At 45.3% G+C, this 18,662-nt stretch overlaps 1 pseudogene; it reads left to right on the top strand.

Moving 5' to 3' along the window:
• LOC123733372 (dynein axonemal heavy chain 11-like) overlaps nucleotides 1–18,662 on the top strand; it is a 140,235-nt pseudogene that overhangs the window by 24,084 nt on the left and 97,489 nt on the right.

Raw genomic sequence — 18,662 nt, 5'->3', positions numbered from 1 at the left:
AATATCAAATTGATCAGAAGTGCAGGGTAGACATTGTTAATGTTGTAAATGACTATTGTAGCTGGAAACAGCAGATTATTTTATGGGTTGTCTATAGTCGAAGTTGGAAGTTTACAAACACCTTAGCCAAATACATTTCAACTCAGTTTTTCCCAATTTCTGACATTTAATCCTAGTAAAAATTCCCTGTCTTAGGTCAGTTAAGATCCACACCTTATTTTAAGAATGTGCCATGTCAGAAAAATAGTAGAGAGAATGATTTATTTCAGCTTTTCTTTCTTTCATCACATTCACAGTGGGTCAGAAGTTTACATACACTCAATTAGTATTTGGTAGCATTGCCTTTAAATTGGTAACTTGGGTCAAACATTTCGGGTAGCCTTCCACAAGCTTCCCACAATAAATTGCCTGAAATGTCCTTTTCCTCTTGACAGAGCTGGTGTAACTGAGTCAGGTTTGTAAGCCTCCTTGCTTTTTCAGTTCAGCCCAAATTTTCTATAGGATTGAGGTTAGGGCTTTGTGTTGGCCACTCCAATACCTTGACTTTGTTGTCCTTAAGCCATTTTGCCACAACTTTGGAAGTATGCTTGGGGTCATTGTCCATTTGGAAGACCCATTTGCGACCAAGCTTTAACTTCCTGACTGATGTCTTGAGATGTTGCTTCAATATATCCACATAATTTTTCTACCTCATGATGCCATCTATTTTGTGAAGTGCACCAGTTCCTCCTGCAGCAAAGCACCCCAGAAACATGATGTTGCCACCCCATGCTTCACGGTTGGGATGGTGTTCTTCGGTTTGCAAGCTTCCCCCTTTTTCCTCCAAACTTAACGATGGTCATTATGGCCAAACAGTTCTATTTCTGACCAGAGATTTCAGAACCTTTTTTCTCCAAAAAGTACGATCTTTGTCCTTATGTGCAGTTGCAAACCATAAATCTGGCTTTTTTTATGGCAGTTTTGGAGCTGTCGCTTCTTCCTTGCTGAGCTGCCTTTCAGGTTATGTCGACATAGGACTCGTTTTACTGTGGATATAGATACTTTTGTACCTGTTTCCTCCAGCATCTTCACAAGGTGTTGCTGTTGTTCTGGGATTGATTTGAACTTTTCGCACTAAAGTACGTTCATCTCTAGGAGACAGAACACATCTCCTTCCTGAGCGGTATGACTGCTGCGTGGTCCCATGGTGTTTATACTTGTGTACTATTGTAGGTACAGATGAACGCAGTACCTTCAGGGGTTTGGAAATTGCTCCCAAGGATGAACCAGACTTGTGGAGGTCTACATTTTTTTCTGAGGTCTTGGCTGATTTCTTTTGATTTTCCCATGATATCGAGCAATGAGGCACTGAGTTTGAAGGTAGGCCTTGAAATACATCCACAGGTACACCTCCAATTGACTCAAATTATGTCAATTAGCCTATCAGAAGCTTCTAAAGCCATGGCATAATTTTCTTAAATTTTCCAAGCTGTTTATAGGCACAGTCAACTCAGTGTATGTAAGCCTCTGACCCACTGGAATTGTGATACAGTGAATTATAAGTGAAATAATCTGTCTGTTAACAATTATTGGAAAAATTACTTGTGTCATGCACAAAGTAGATGTCCTAACCGACTTGCCAAAACTATAGTTTGTTAAGAAGAAATTTGTGGAGTGGTTGAAAAACGAGTATTAATGACTCCAACCTAAGTCTATGTAAACTTCTGATTTTTACTGTACATAGGCATACAGAGGCCCATTATCAGCAACCATCACTCCTGTGTTCCAATGGCATGTAGTGTTAGCTAATCCAAGTTTATCATTTTAAAAGGCTAATTGAACATTAGAAAACCCTTTAGCAATTATGTAAGCGCAGCTGAAAACTGTTGTTCTGATTAAAGAAGCAATAAAACTGGACTTCTTTAGACTAGTTGAGTATCTGGAGCATCAGCACTTGTGGGTTCGATTACAGCCTCACAAGTACTCAACTGGCAGCTTCATTAAATAGTACCCGCAAAACACCAGTCTCAAAATCAGCAGTGAAGATGCGACTCCGGGATGCTGGCCTTCTAGGCAGAGCTGCAAAGAAAAAGCCATATCTCAGACTGGCCAATAAAAAAAAAGTGTAAAGATGGGCAAAGAACACAGACACTGGACAGAGGAACTCTGCCTAGAAGGCCAACGTCCCGGAGTCGCCTCTTCACTGTTGACGTATTTAATGACGCTGTCAGTTGAGGACTTTTGAGGCGTTTGTTTCTCAAACTAGACACTCTAATGTACTTGTCCTCTTGCTCAGTTGTGCACTGGGGCCTCCCACTCCTCTTTCTATTATGGTTAGATCCAGTTTGCGCTGTTCTGTGAAGGGAGTAGTACACAGCGTTGTATGAGATTTTCAGTTTCTTGGCAATTACTCGCATGGAATAGCCTTAATTTTCAGAACAAGAATAGACTGACGAGAAAGTGCTTTATTTCTGGCCATTTTGAGCATGTAATCGAACCCACAAACGCTGATGTTCCAGATACTCAACTAGTCTAAAGAAGGCCAGTTTTATAGCTTCTTTATTCAGAACAACAGTTTTCAGCTGTGCTAACAAAACTGGAGGTAAGAAGTGTTATATTATCATTCACCACGCTGGGTTGAAATCTCCAGCTCTCACAATGACCATATGCCACTCAGCCTTGTCTTGTCATGAAGCTGATCTAATCTGTGATTCTGTGGTGTGTCTAACAGGGGTTGAAAATCAACCTACAGAGCCTCACAGTCCAGTTTGAGATGGCTGCTGATGACAAGGTCCAGTGCCAGGAGGAAGTGACCCACACCAACCAGACTATCGAGCAGGCCAACCAGCTGGTCAAGGGCCTGGAGGTACAGAGAGGAGGGGCTGGGGTGGGGGTCAGTCCTGTCATGCCTGATACACACTATAGAGCCAAACCCAGCTGCTCTGGGCTGGGTAGTGGTTACACATCCACCATAGTTTCTGGAACCGTGCTGGAAAGGAAAATGGGAAAAGAAAATACCTGAGCCAGCAACGCACGGTTCGGCCATATAGTGTGTATCAGGGATCAGTGTGTCTCACCTGGCATGGAAGTGACTTGTCACAGAGCCCGAGGAACGCTGTCTACCAGGAGGTGGGGTTGACAGAAGTGCATCAGTAACCTGGATGAGGACTTGTTATAATGTCCCTGTGATCTGGCTGTAGTGTGATGGAGGGGATGGAGCTTCAGGTCTGGCTAGCCAGCCTGTTGGGGATCAGGGAGGATGGAGAGGGAGAGTGGGATGGACCACAGCAAACGCACCATTAAACTGGGCAACTGTCTCTGTCTGGCCCACGGCCCAGTGGAGAAGAGATGGCAGGAAGGCTGCATGGACCGTACACTCAAGCTGGGCAGCAGACTGGCCTGAAGAAGTGTGTGTGTGTGTGTGTGTGTGTGTGTGTGTGTGTGTGTGTGTGTGTGTGTGTGTGTGTGTGTGTGTGTGTGTGTGTGTGTGTGTGTGTGTGTGTGTGTGTGTGTGTGTGTGTGTGTGTGTGTGTGTGTATTCGGTACACGTATAGATATGTATACATTGTAATTGATGCTGCTCTTCATATTTTGGCTACAGTGTCTTCTATTCTACTCACATCAAGTCCAGGTGTTGCATCTTAAAACAAAGTGGTTCTGTGGGGATACAGAAATGTTTACGTCGGTCCGTTAATAATGTCAAATCCAATAGGAGTCATGTGTTTCTGCAGTGGCCATATTCATATGTTCTACTTTCTTATTCAACAAAACAAATGTGGCTAGCATGGGACAGCTTGGCTTTTCCACATATCAAGATAAATGATATGTCTTTGTGGCATTGATCTGGAAGCCACAGTGTTTAGACTAATACATCAGACTATATTTAATCATTAACTTACCTCACAGGCTCAACAGCTGTTGGAAATTAAAAACGCTTCACCCCAAGACTGAGTGATATTACAGACAACCCATAATGCATTAGGGTAAAATTATAGTGATTTTTAACTGTCTGGGAATTTATTATGCCACATATTCTGGCCCCATGGGCCCTTGTGAAGAAACGCCACGCGTGATTTACCGTGTTCAGGCTGTCACAGCTGGTCATACTATGGAAGGATTAAATGGACGCTAAATAGATGCTGAATTAATTTGCAGGAAAACTTTCAAAGCCAGTTTGGTGGAATTAGTGTTGTATACTTTACTGCTTTATGTTTTTCTAGTTTGGCTGATAGACTCAGTGGAGAAACATATTTCAGCCTTGATGAACCTTTCATCCCATAGTTTGAAATATCTGAGGTGCTTTGAAGTTAAATGCATATACCAAGTTTCCAGTTTATTCTAAAGGTTATTACATACATACACTGTAGACTACGTTTCATGCTGCTTTTGGTGGTGTATATTGTCATGAAGAAGCCTGGTGTATGTGTGTGTGTTCCAGTCAGAAAAGGAGCGGTGGTCCCAGGCAGGAGACTCTGTGTGGTGATGTTCTCCTCACCTCAGATTCTGTCTCCTACGTGGGTCACTTCACCAGGCCCTACCAACACCAACTGCTCTACGAAGCCTTGATACCCTTCGTACAGTCACAACGGGCAAGATCCCGAATGGCACCCTATTCCCTATGTAGTTCACTACTTTTGACCAGTGGGGCATTATAAAGCTGCTCCTTTATCCTTTATCGTGTAAATATGTCTAAACTGTTTTTATTCATGGTCTTTAATTGATTTTATTTTAACATTTTGATTTTGGATGTTCATTTAGGATAACCCGCCTGGAAATGAATCTTGGTGAAGCACTGTTGCCTCTCTCTCTCTATCGGCCTGCATAGTTGTACAATCTGTACCCCACACACAGCCAACAGAGTGACATCACCGCCTCACTGCTGTCGGTTCCAAATGCCACCCTATTTATTATTTAGTGCACTATATAGTGAACAGGGTTCCATCTGTCTGTCTCTCCGTGTGTTCCAGGTCTCCATCCCCCAGAAAGACGGCCTGGACCCTGTCCTCATGCTTACAGACGATGCCACCGTGGCTGCCTGGCACAACCAGAGCCTGCCAAACGATAGGATGTCCACAGAGAACGCTGCCATCCTGACCACCAGCGAGTGCTGGCCACTCACGATGGACGCCCAGCAGCAGGGCATCAAGTGGATCCGCAGGCGCTGTGGGCCAGAGCTCAGGGTGGAGCAGCTCCACCAGATGGAGTGAGAGAGGGAGGGCGTTGTTTTGACTCATTTCATTAATGATAGTAGAGATTTCAGAGGGGGGGTGAAAAAGGAAGGGAAGCAAGTTGGACTTGGAACATTGATGGTCACAAGGGTTTGGTTTGTATCACTGGACAGTGTCTATCCAAGTGGTCCAGTCTGTTTGTACTTTAGCCAAACATGTACAGTAGGGTATGATGACCATAGAAGATTTGGTGTCTGGACAGTAGATACAGGATGGGACCAGGCTAATCACTGGTCACTACTAAGTATTCAGACCCCTTAACTTTTTCCACATTTTGTAACGTTACAGCCTTATTCTAAAATTGATTAAATTTTATATTTTTCTCATCAATCTACACACAATACCCCCTAATGACAAAGCGAAAACAGGTTTTTAGAGATTTTTGCAGATTTATTACAATTTAAAAACTGAAATATCTTATTTATATAAATATTCAGACCTTTTGCTATGAGACTCGAAATTGAGCTCAGGAGCCTTCTGTTTCCAAAGATCATCTTTGAGATGTTTGTACAACTTGATTGGAGTCCACCTGTGATACATTCATCTAATTGGACATGATTTGGAAAGGCACACACCTGTCTATATAAGGTCCCACAGTTGACAATGCATGTCAGATCACAAACCAAGCCATAAGGTCGAAGGAATTGTCTGTAGGGCTCCGAGACAGGATCGTGTCGAGGCACAGATCTGCTGGAAAGGAACCAATCATTCTTAAATAGAAGAAGTTTAGAACCACCAAGACTATTCCTAGAGCTGACCGTCCAGCCAAAATGAACAAGCAATCGAGGGAGAAGGGCTTTGGTCAGGGAGGTGACCAAGAACCAGATGGTCACTATGAAAGAGCTCCAGAGATCCTCTGTGGAGATGGCAGAACCTTCCAGAAAGACAACCATCTCTGCAGCACTCCACCAATCAGGCCTTTATGGTAGAATGGTCAGACGGAAGCCACTCTTCAGTAAAAGGTACATGACAGCCCACTTGGAGTTTGCCAAAAGGTACCTAAAGGACTCTCAGACCATGAGAAACAAGATTCTCTGGTCTGATGAAACCAAGATAGAACTCTTTGGCCTAAATGCCAAGTGTCATGTCTGGAGGAAACCTGGCACCATCCCTACGGTGAAGCATGGTGGTGGCAGCATCATACTGTGGGGATGTTTTTCAGTGGCAGGGACTGGAAGGCTTGTCAGGATCGAGGGAAAGATTAACGGAGCAAAGTATAGCGAGATCCTTGATGAAAACCTGCTCCAGAGCGCTCAGGACCTCAGACTGGGGAGAAGGTTCACCTTTCAACAGGACAACGACATAAGCACACAGCCAAGACAACCCAGGAGTGGCTTTGGGACAAGTCTCTGAATGTCCTTGAGTGGCCCAGCCAGAGCCCGGACTTGAACCTGATCTCTGGAGAGACCTGAAAATAGCTGTGCAGCAATGCTCCCTATCCAACCTGACAGAGCTTGAGAGGATCTGCAGAGAAGAATGGGAGAAACTCCCCAAATACAGGTGTGCCAAGCTTGTAGTGTCATACCCAAGAAGACTTGAGGTGCTTCAACAAAGTACTGAGTAAAGGGTCAAAATACTTATGTAAACGTTATATTTCAGTTTTTATGTATATTTTTTGGGCAAAACATCCACAAAACCTGTTTTTGCTTTGTCATTATGGGGTATTGTGTGTAGTTTGATGAGGGAAAAAAAGATTTCATCCATTTTAGAATAAGGCTGTAACATTACAAAATGTGGAAAAAGTCAAAGGGTCTGAATACTTTCCGAATGCACTGTATATTTTTTTACAAATTGATTGACGAGAAAAGTATCATCCAATCCATGGGTTATCTCACTGCACCCTCATATGCCATGTCTTGAAATATGCAGACAGATGGATTAAAATACATTTACATTGTAATACTTCTGACAGCCAACTTCCTAACTCCGCCCATAACTCCACCCATTCATGTGTCTTTGGGCTTGCCAGTTACAAAATGTAAAAAAGTATTCAAGTTACCTCTTCCAGTGAATCATTCTGGTTACACTTTAAATGAAATACTTACTGTACGTTTAATGCTTTATAACATCCTTTATAATGCCTTATAATATAATTGTAAGTGTATTATAAGTCATTATACAGGATGTTATAAAGTATAATTCATATGTATTTTCTCTAAAGTGTTACCATCATCATTCTCCACAGGTATTTGGCTGTGTTAGAGCGAGCCCTTGCCTATGCAGAGACTATTCTGATTGAGAACCTACAGGAGAGTGTTGACCCAGTCCTGAAGCCACTACTGGGGAGATAAACACAAGAGACTGTTCTGATTGAGAACCTATAGGAGAGAGTTGAGCCAGTCCTGGAGCCACTACTGGGGAGATAAACACAAGAGACTGTTCTGATTGAGAACCTACAGGAGAGAGTTGAGCCAGTCCTGGAGCCACTACTGGGGAGATAAACACAAGAGACTGTTCTGATTGAGAACCTACAGGAGAGAGTTGAGTCAGTCCTGGAGCCACTACTGGGGAGATAAACACAAGAGACTGTTCTGATTGAGAACCTACAGGAGAGAGTTGAGCCAGTCCTGGAGCCACTACTGGGGAGATAAACACAAAAGACTGTTCTGATTGAGAACCTATAGGAGAGAGTTGACCCAGTCCTGGAGCCACTACTGGGGAGATAAACACAAGAGACTGTTCTGATTGAGAACCTATAGGAGAGAGTTGACCCAGTCCTGGAGCCACTACTGGGGAGATAAACACAAGAGACTGTTCTGATTGAGAACCTATAGGAGAGAGTTGACCCAGTCCTGGAGCCACTACTGGGGAGAAACACCATCAAGGAAGGAAGGCAAGTAGTGACAATGGTCCTTGGTTTGACCTGTCCCTATACAGATCGACTGGCTCCGGAATCCACCAATGAAATCTCTAGGTTGGGCGGTTTCCCAGACACAGATTAAGTCTAGTCCTGGACTAAAAAGCACTTTCAACTGAGAATGTCCATTGAAAGTGCTTTTTAGTCTAGGATTAGCCTTAGTCTGTGTCCAGGAAACCAGCCCTGGAGGAGACAAACAGTGAGATTTTTGTCATTAAGACACAGTAGCCCTATACAATTATCATACTGTGCACAATGTGCTTTTTCTGCAAAAGCTATTTATTCTATAGTTGTGCCTATAGCCTGTAACCAGTCTTGTCTACACATTACTAATCGATCCATGGTTTTATATCCCTTTTGATATACAAGTCAATACTATCCCAACGTGTCTAAATATGGGCCTGTGGGACAGTATTTTACAGTATCTGCGATCCCAAATGGCTGCGAACCCTATTCCCTATATAGTGCACAACCCTATGGGCCCTGGTCAAAAGTAGTGCACTACATAGGGACTAGGGTGCCATCTGGGACACAGACAATGCCAGAGGATTTGCCTGACTGACGCTAGAGTCTCACTGAGCGGTAGACAGCTCCAGGGACATGACTGACTGGGAGAGGATTGCTCCTTGCTCTTTAGATTCTAGATGCATTTGTATTGCGTGTTCTGAGTCCCTGAGGCAGATGTATGGATCTCCCCTCTGACGTCTGGTGATAGATGTTCATTGGCCTGCTCATAGTCTTTATGTGGTGAATACTGAACAGTTATTCTTCAGTGGTTAGCCCTGAAAAGTGGGCAGCCAGCCTCTCTTGTGGGTTAGGGACTTGTGCCTTTCCCTCTCTGAAAACGAATGGGAACAACACAACACCACCACCACTCTCAACAGTGGTCAGGAGTGTATCCAGGACAATCTCCAATACAGATCATTAGTCTACATAGGCTTATTATCAGGCTACATAGGTCTAGCATTAGGCTACGTAAGCCTGTAGTTTGTAGTTGATTTGGTCATTTGCCGTAGCGTAGGCTATGGGAAGAATGATGAATCCACTATGATGTGAAATGGATGTGGATGTATTTCAATCTATTACACTGAGTCCCTTTGAACCAATGGAGCAAATAATCCAATCCCCAAGCATATTCATTCACCTCCACACCACCGTTATGATTATCTGAGTTCAATCCTCTAAATGAACAACATATCACAATGTAACAGGAAGTATCTACGGTGCAAACGTAAAAAATAAAAATACTATAAATCGACCTCTTCTCAACCATCAACACACATCTTTCTTGTTCCTTCCTTTCCCTGTGAAACCAAAGTGTGTGTGAATATTACTGAACATCTAAGACTGGACATGTATTGAACTCCTAACAGATCCAGTGCTGCTGCTGTCTGTCGACCCGTGACAATTCATCCCTGTGGTAAATCTGATTAGAAATTCATCCGCTGTAGATGACCTGCGCTTGTTTTTGCTTGTGATTAATACAACCTGCTGTGATGGCCATGATGGATACGGTGAGGCTCCACAGCTGAAGTTCATTAATAATTGGAATGTTGTAGAGTGTGAAGTAATGAATACTAATTATTTCCTTTCATGGCTGACGGAGGACTACAAGCCAATCCATCAGCCCAGGACTTTCATTTGGTGGAGTAATGGTTCTATCAATAGTACATTCATTTTTGCTTGTGAAGATATAGAGTGTAACAAGATCCGGGCCATGGGAAACCTGGGCCCTAAAAAATTGGGTCCGTAGCCTGACATGGGAAGGGTAATTAGTGAAAAATGAAAAGCCACCGGGTCGGGTTTGTCCAGCCTCTGCTAATTGAATTGAAATGGAGGAACAGATAAATACTGTATTGGCTGCTTTGGGAGACTATAGATTATCTCGTGGATACAGTTAAGATTATTCCCTTGTGGTGAACATTTGAAACTTTTCAAAGTTTGGAGAAGCATGAGGATTTCTGACCAGAGGGCTTCTGGTTTAAAGGGATACTTTGGGATTGTGTCTACTTCCCCAGTCAGATGAACTCATAGATACCATTTCTATGTCTCTGTGTCCAGTATGAAGGAAGTTAGAGGTAGTTTTGCGAGCCAATACTAACATGGCATTAGTGCAATGACTGGAAGTCTATGGGTATCTATTAGCATACAGCTAATTTATTTTACCGGGACGCCGTACCGGACCGCACCGGCTAACTTTCACCCCTGTGTATGTGTGTGTATATTGGAGGTGTTGGGGGAAAAGCAGAAGGCATATTTCCATCCCATGTGGACTAATAAAGTCTATCTTATCTTAGTTATTGCGTCTATCTTAGTGTATAATTATGTTCATGATAACCAGGTCAAATGAATCATACAGTAGCCTGTAGTTTAGTATCACTGGTGTTAGAACAACAAGGTAAAGAAATACTGTTCAGCCTCTCTGATGTACAGTAGTATGTACAGTAGCTCTGGTTTAGGATGTCTACTAGCGTCAAGACTTAAATTCCATGTGTTATTATATAGGCCTACTGTTTTATAGTCTAGTTAGTAGAGCAATGCGCACTCCATTTCATCGTGTTAGCTACAAATGAAATGTACTTATGGCTACGCTGAAATAGGGAGAAATCTGGAGCATGACTGAGGCCCTAGTTCATAACTCATTGTGTTAACTGACACACACACACACACACACAGGTGGTGGAGGCCAGAGAGATCAAGACAAAGATCAACGAGGCCAGAGAGCTCTACCGTCCTGCTGCCCAGAGAACCTCTTTGTTCTACTTCATCATCTACAACCTGCACAGAATCAACCCCATGTACCAGTTCTCCCTCAAGGTGATTATAACCTCTTATAAACCTCTTATAACCCCACATACCAGTTCTCCCTCAAGGTGATTATAACCTTGTATAAACCTCTTATAAACCCATGTACCAGTTCTCCCTCAAGGTGATTATAACCTCTTATAAACCTCGTATAACCCCACATACCAGTTCTCCCTCAAGGTGATCATAACCTTGTATAAACCTCTTATAAACCCATGTACCAGTTATCCCTCAAGGTGATTATAACATCTTATAACCCCACATACCAGTTCTCCCTCAAGGTGATTATAACCTTGTATAAACCTCTTATAAACCCATGTACCAGTTCTCCCGCAAGGTGATTATAACCTTGTATAAACCTCTTATAAACCCATGTACCAGATCTCCCTCAAGGTGATTATAACCTCTTATAAACCTCTTATAACCCCACATACCAGTTCTCCCTGAAGGTAATTATAATCGCTTATAACCCCATGTAACAGTTCTTCCTGAAGGTGATTATAACCCCATGTACCAGTTCTCCCTGAAGGTGATTATAACCCCATGTACCAGTTCTCCCTCAAGGTGATTATAACATCTTATAACCCCACATACCAGTTCTCCCTCAAGGTGATTATAACCTTGTATAAACCTGTTATAAACCCATGTACCAGATCTCCCTCAAGGTGATTATAACCTCTTATAAACCTCTTATAACCCCATGTACCAGTTCTCCCTCAAGGTGATTATAACATCTTATAACCCCACATACCAGTTCTCCCTGAAGGTGATTATAATCGCTTATAACCCCATGTAACAGTTCTTCCTGAAGGTGATTATAACCCCATGTACCAGTTCTCCCTGAAGGTGATTATAACCTCTTATAAACCTCTTATAACCCCATGTACCAGTTCTCCCTCAAGGTGATTATAACATCTTATAACCCCACATACCAGTTCTCCCTGAAGGTGATTATAATCGCTTATAACCCCATGTAACAGTTCTTCCTGAAGGTGATTATAACCCCATGTACCAGTTCTCCCTGAAGGTGATTATAACATCTTATAACCCCACATACCAGTTCTCCCTGAAGGTGATTATAATCGCTTATAACCCCATGTACTAGTTCTCCCTCAAGGTGATTATATCATCTTATAACCCCACATACCAGTTCTCCCTGAAGGTGATTATAATCGCTTATAACCCCATGTACCATTTCTCAATGAAGTTGATAACCTCTTATAAACCTCTTATAACTCCATGTACCAGTTTGCCCTCAAGGTGATTAAAACCTCATATATCTCCATGTACCAGTTCTCCCTCAAGATGACTACAACCCCATGTACCAGTTCTCCCTCAAGGTGATTATAACCCCATGTACCAGTTCTCAATGAAGTTGATAACCTCTTATAAACCTCTTATAACCCCATGTACCAGTTCTCCCTCAAGGTGATTATAACATCTTATAACCCCACATACCAGTTCTCCCTGAAGGTGATTATAATCGCTTATAACCCCATGTAACAGTTCTTCCTGAAGGTGATTATAACCCCATGTACCAGTTCTCCCTGAAGGTGATTATAACATCTTATAACCCCACATACCAGTTCTCCCTGAAGGTGATTATAATCGCTTATAACCCCATGTACTAGTTCTCCCTCAAGGTGATTATATCATCTTATAACCCCACATACCAGTTCTCCCTGAAGGTGATTATAATCACTTATAACCCCATGCACCAGTTCTCAATGAAGTAGATCACCTCTTATAAACCTCTTAAAACTCCATGTACCAGTTCTCCCTTAAGGTGATTAAAACCTCATATAACTCCATGTACCAGTTCACCCTCAAGGTGGTTATAACCCCATGTACCAGTTCTCCCTCAAGGTGATTATAACCTCTTATAACTCCATGTACCAGTTCTCCCTTAAGGTGATTAAAACCTCATATAACTCCATGTACCAGTTCACCCTCAAGGTGGTTATAACCCCATGTACCAGTTCTCCCTCAAGGTGATTATAACCTCTTATAACTCCATGTACCAGTTCTCCTTTAGGGTGTTTAATATCTGGAGTCATACTTGTCAAGTGTTTGTGTAGTCACTCACTACTCTCATAGCTGGTTGAGACACATGGGGGAAACTCCCTGGGGTGTAATAGAACAGTTAATCACACTATGGACCTATGAAATCCCCTTTCTCTCTGTACCTGTCTCTCTGTACCTGTCTCTCTGTACCTGTCTCCCTGTACCTTTCTTCCCTTTCCTGTCTCCCTGTATCTTTCTCCCTGTACCTGTCTCCCTGTATCTGTCTCCCTGTACCTGTCTTCCTGTACCTGTCACTCTGTTTCTTTCTCTCTGTTCCTGTTTCCCTGTACCTGTCTCTCTGTTCCTGTCTCCCTTTTCCTGTCTCCCGGTTCCTGTCTCCCGGTTCCTGTCTCTCGGTTCCTGTCTCTCGGTTCCTGTCTCTCTGTTCCTGTATCCCTGTACCTGTATCCCTGTACCTGTCTCCCTGTACCTGTCTCTCTGTTTCTTTCTCTCTGTTCCTGTTTCCCTGTACCTGTCTCTCTGTACCTGTCTCTCTGTTCCTGTCTCCCTGTTCCTGTCTCCCTGTACCTGTCTCCCTGTACCTGTCTCTCGGTTCCTGTCTCTCTGTTCCTGTCTCCCTGGACCTGTCTCCCTGGACCTGTCTCTCTGTTCCTGTCTCCCTGGACCTGTCTCCCTGGACCTGTCTCTCGGTTCCTGTCTCTCTGTTCTTGTCTCTCTGTTCCTGTCTCCCTGGACCTGTCTCCCTGGACCTGTCTCTCGGTTCCTGTCTCTCTGTTCCTGTCTCCCTGGACCTGTCTCCCTGGACCTGTCTCTCGGTTCCTGTCTCTCTGTTCCTGTCTCCCTGTACCTGTCTCCCTGTACCTGTCTCCATGTTCCTGTCTCCATGTTCCTGTCTCTCTGTACCGGTCTTTCTGTACCTGTCTCTCTGTTCCTGTCTCTCTGTTCCTGTCTCCCTGTACCTGTCTCCCTGTACCTGTCTACCTGTTCCTGCCTCCCTGTCTCCCTGTACCTGTCTCCCTGTATCTGTCTCCCTGTATCTGTCTCCGTGTATCTGTCTCCCTGCATCTGTCTCCCGGCATCTGTCTCTCTGCATCTGTCTCCCTGTATCTATCTCCCTGTATCTGTCTCCCTGTATCTGTCTCCCTGTATCTGTCTCCCTGCATCTGTCTCCCTGCATCTGTCTCCCTGTACCTGTCTCCCTGTATCTGTCTCCCTGTATCTGTCTCCCTGTACCTGTCTCTCTGCACCTGTCTCTCTGCATCTGTCTCCCTGTATCTGTCTCCCTGTATCTGTCTCCCTGTACCTGTCTCCCTGTATCTGTCTCCCTGTATCATCTCCCTGTATCTGTCTCCCTGTACCTGTCTCCCTGTATCTGTCTCCCTGTATCTATCTCCCTGCATCTGTCTCCCTGTATCTGTCTCTCTGTATCTGTTTCCCTGCATCTGTCTCCCTGTACCTGTCTCCCTGTACCTGTGCTCCAGACCTTCAACACAGTCTTCCACAAAGCAATAGAGCGAGCGGAGTGGGATGAGGACGTGAGGGCCAGAGTGCTCTCCTTGACCGAGGCCGTCACCTACTCAGCATTCCTCTACACCAGCCGGAGCCTCTTCCAGAGAGACAAGTCAACCTTCCTGTTACACAATGCCTTCCAGGTAAGTGGCCCAGGGCAGCCCCAAAAGGTTGGCCCCCCCTGTCATTCTCATAAATCAAAGCACTTATTCTGGCCCCACATTAGCTTCAATTAGAGGCCGTCAGCGGGACAGAAGGACCATACGCTGCTTTTGATTAGCTCTCCCACCTGGCCTGGCCAAAGCTGTTCAGACTGTTACCTCTGACAGCGGGTGTGGCCTGACGGCAGAATGCTAATAACTGTCATAGCCACCTGCCTGTCGCCAACTGTTCTCAACTCCACTGTGAGAAAGTGTCTATAGTAAGGCTGTCATTCGCATGGTCGTGATTTCACATGTCTCAGATTAATGTTTCTGGTAGCCGAGGCCATAATCTTCTGATAGAAGTTCTGATCTGAAAAATCCCCTTTTCTAATCTATACCTGTTGTTATATCTCTGTCTCTCCTCTCCAGATTCTACTAACCCGTGGGCAGATTTAGGCCCAGCAGTTGGACTTCCTGTTGTATTTCTCAGTGGAGCCCAGCGTAGCCAGCCCTGTCTCGTTCCTGTCCCCACAAGCCTGGGAATCGTCAGGATAACACACATCTCCAAGGCTGCACCTTAAATCACACCCTATTCCCCATAGAGTGCAATAATCACACCCTATTCCCAATAGAGTGTAATAATCACACCCTATTCCCCATAGAGTGCAATAATCACACCCTATTCCCCATAGAGTGCACTAATCACACCCTATTCCCCATAGAGTGTAGTAATCACACCCTATTCCCCATAGAGTGTAATAATCACACCCTATTCCCCATAGAGTGCAATAATCACACCCTATTCCCCATAGAGTGCAATAATCACACCCTATTCCCCATAGAGTGCAATAATCACACCCTATTCCCCATAGAGTGTAATAATCACACCCTATTCCCCATAGAGTGCAATAATCACACCCTATTCCCCATAGAGTATAATAATCACACCGTATTCCCCATAGAGTGTAATAATCACACCCTATTCCCCATAGAGTGTAATAATCACACCTTATTCCCCAGAGAGTGTAATAATCACACCCTATTCCCCATAGAGTGCACTAATCACACCCTATTCCCCATAGAGTGCACTAATCACACCCTATTCCCCATAGAGTGCACTAATCACACCCTATTCCCCATAGAGTGTAATAATCACACCCTATTCCCCACAGAGTGTAATAATCACACCCTATTCCCCATAGAGTGCAATAGTCACACCTTATTCCCCATAGGGTGTAATAATCACACCCTATAACCCATAGAGTGCAATAATCACACCCTATTCCCCATAGAGTGTAATAATCACACCCTATTCCCCATAGATTGCAATAATCACACCCTATTCCCCATAGAGCGTAATAATCACACCCTATTCGCCACAGAGTGTAATAATCACACCCTATTCCCCATAGAGTGCACTAATCACACCCTATTCCCCATAGAGTGCACTAATCACACCCTATTCCCCATAGAGTGCACTAATCACACCCTATTCCCCATAGTGCACTAATCACACCCTTTTCCCCATAGAGTGCACTAAAATGAGTGCACTAAGAAGTACAGTAGCACATTGTGTGTGCGATCCAACTGGCAGCTTATTCCCTATGTAGTACACTACTTTTGACCAGGGCCCATAGGGAATAGGGAGCCTGCACTGGGACATTGGCAGCTTAGGGTGGTGTGATGATGATGATCTCCTCAGACCCTGTCTACCCTGGATGAGTTCCGGGGGGTTGGACCAGGACATTAAGGGCTCAGCCAAGCACTGGAGGAAGATGGTAGACTCAGAGTGTCCTGAGAGAGAGGGGTTTCCTCAAACCTCCCTGCAGAAACTCATTATGCTGAGAGCCATATACCCTGACAGAATGACCTACGCCCTCAGGTGAGACATCAGTTGTGTCCCAAATGGCCCCCTATTATTCCTTATATAGTGCACTACTTCTGACCAGGGACCATGGGGTTCTTGTCAAAAGTAGCATACTATGTAGGGAAAAGGGTTCCATTTGGGACTGAGACATCAGCACTACATATTCTACAGTATTCTTTCATTTCCGGTGAGGAAGTGTAGCCCCTGCACATGTTTGTAAACGGACTTGGACTTGGTGAATGTAAATGCAACAGTTTTATGCACTTCAAGCTTTGCCAGTAAGGAAATGATAGTAACATAGTGTATTTCACCTCTATCAGTCCCATAGTGAGTAGGTAACTAAATCTGTGACTTGAACTGTGACAGGAGCTTTGTGGAGGAGAGCTTGGGAGCGAGGTATGTGGACGCTGCCAAGCTGGAGAGCAGCCCCTCCACCCCTGTGTTCTGCATCCTCTCTCCTGGAGTGGACCCACTCAACAATGTGGAGAACCTGGCTACACAACACTACACAAACACCGGGTTGCCAACTTTCCTCCTAGAGAGCTACTGGGTTGAGCAGCAGACTCCAATCCTATTCTCACTGTAACCACCTGATTCAGATGCATCCTGATGATAAGAAGCACGTGGGGACTGTGGAGAGATATTCAGAGTGTCTTGTGTCCTGTGTTATGGGTTTGAGGCTGGGTTTCTCCATAGAGTTGGGGACACTACACAACATGTCTCTGGGTCAGGAGGAGGTGGCTGACAGGGGCCCTGCAGATTGCCTCTCAACACAGACACTGGGTCATCCTGCAGGTAGGGAACAGCAGACACTGGGTCAACCTGCAGGTAGGGAACAGCAGACACTGGGTCATCCTGCAGGTAGGGAACAGCAGACACTGGGTCATCCTGCAGTTAGGGAACAGCAGACACTGGGTCATCCTGCAGGTAGGGAACAGCAGACACTGGGTCATCCTGCAGGTAGGGAACAGCAGACACTGGGTCATCCTGCAGGTAGGGAACAGCAGACACTGGGTCATCCTGCAGGTAGGGAACAGCAGACACTGGGTCAACCTGCAGGTAGGGAACAGCAGACACTGGGTCATCCTGCAGGTAGGGAACAGCAGACACTGGGTCATCCTGCAGGTAGGGAACAGCAGACACTGGGTCATCCTGCAGGTAGGGAACAGCAGACACTGGGTCATCCTGCAGGTAGGGAACAGCAGACACTGGGTCATCCTGCAGGTAGGGAACAGCAGACACTGGGTCATCCTGCAGGTAGGGAACAGCAGACACTGGGTCATCCTGCAGGTAGGGAACAGCAGACACTGGGTCATCCTGCAGGTAGGGAACAGCAGACACTGGGTCATCCTGCAGGTAGGGAACAGCAGACACTGGGTCATCCTGCAGGTAGGGAACAGCAGACACTGGGTCAACCTGCAGGTAGGGAACAGCAGACACTGGGTCATCCTGCAGGTAGGGAACAGCAGACACTGGGTCATCCTGCAGGTAGGGAACAGCAGACACTGGGTCAACCTGCAGGTAGGGAACAGCAGACACTGGGTCATCCTGCAGGTAGGGAACAGCAGACACTGGGTCATCCTGCAGGTAGGGAACAGCAGACACTGGGTCATCCTGCAGGTAGGGAACAGCAGACACTGGGTCAACCTGCAGGTAGGGAACAGCAGACACTGGGTCATCCTGCAGGTAGGGAACAGCAGACACTGGGTCATCCTGCAGGTAGGGAACAGCAGACACTGGGTCATCCTGCAGGTAGGGAACAGCAGACACTGGGTCATCCTGCAGGTAGGGAACAGCAGACACTGGGTCATCCTGCATGTAGGGAACAGCAGACACTGGGTCATCCTGCAGGTAGGGAACAGCAGACACTGGGTCATCCTGCAGGTAGGGAACAGCAGACACTGGGTCATCCTGCAGGTAGGGAACAACAGACACTGGGTCATCCTGCAGGTAGGGAACAGCAGACACTGGGTCATCCTGCAGGTAGGGAACAGCAGACACTGGGTCATCCTGCAGGTAGGGAACAGCAGACACTGGGTCATCCTGCAGGTAGGGAACAGCAGACACTGGGTCATCCTGCAGGTAGGGAACAGCAGACACTGGGTCATCCTGCAGGTAGGGAACAGCAGACACTGGGTCATCCTGCAGGTAGGGAACAGCAGACACTGGGTCATCCTGCAGGTAGGGAACAGCAGACACTGGGTCATCCTGCAGGTAGGGAACAGCAGACACTGGGTCATCCTGCAGGT

The sequence above is a fragment of the Salmo salar genome, chromosome ssa02 (genome assembly GCF_905237065.1).
Source record: "Salmo salar chromosome ssa02, Ssal_v3.1, whole genome shotgun sequence".
Taxonomy (NCBI): domain Eukaryota; kingdom Metazoa; phylum Chordata; class Actinopteri; order Salmoniformes; family Salmonidae; genus Salmo; species Salmo salar.
This window is presented reverse-complemented; position numbering and strand designations above follow the sequence as displayed.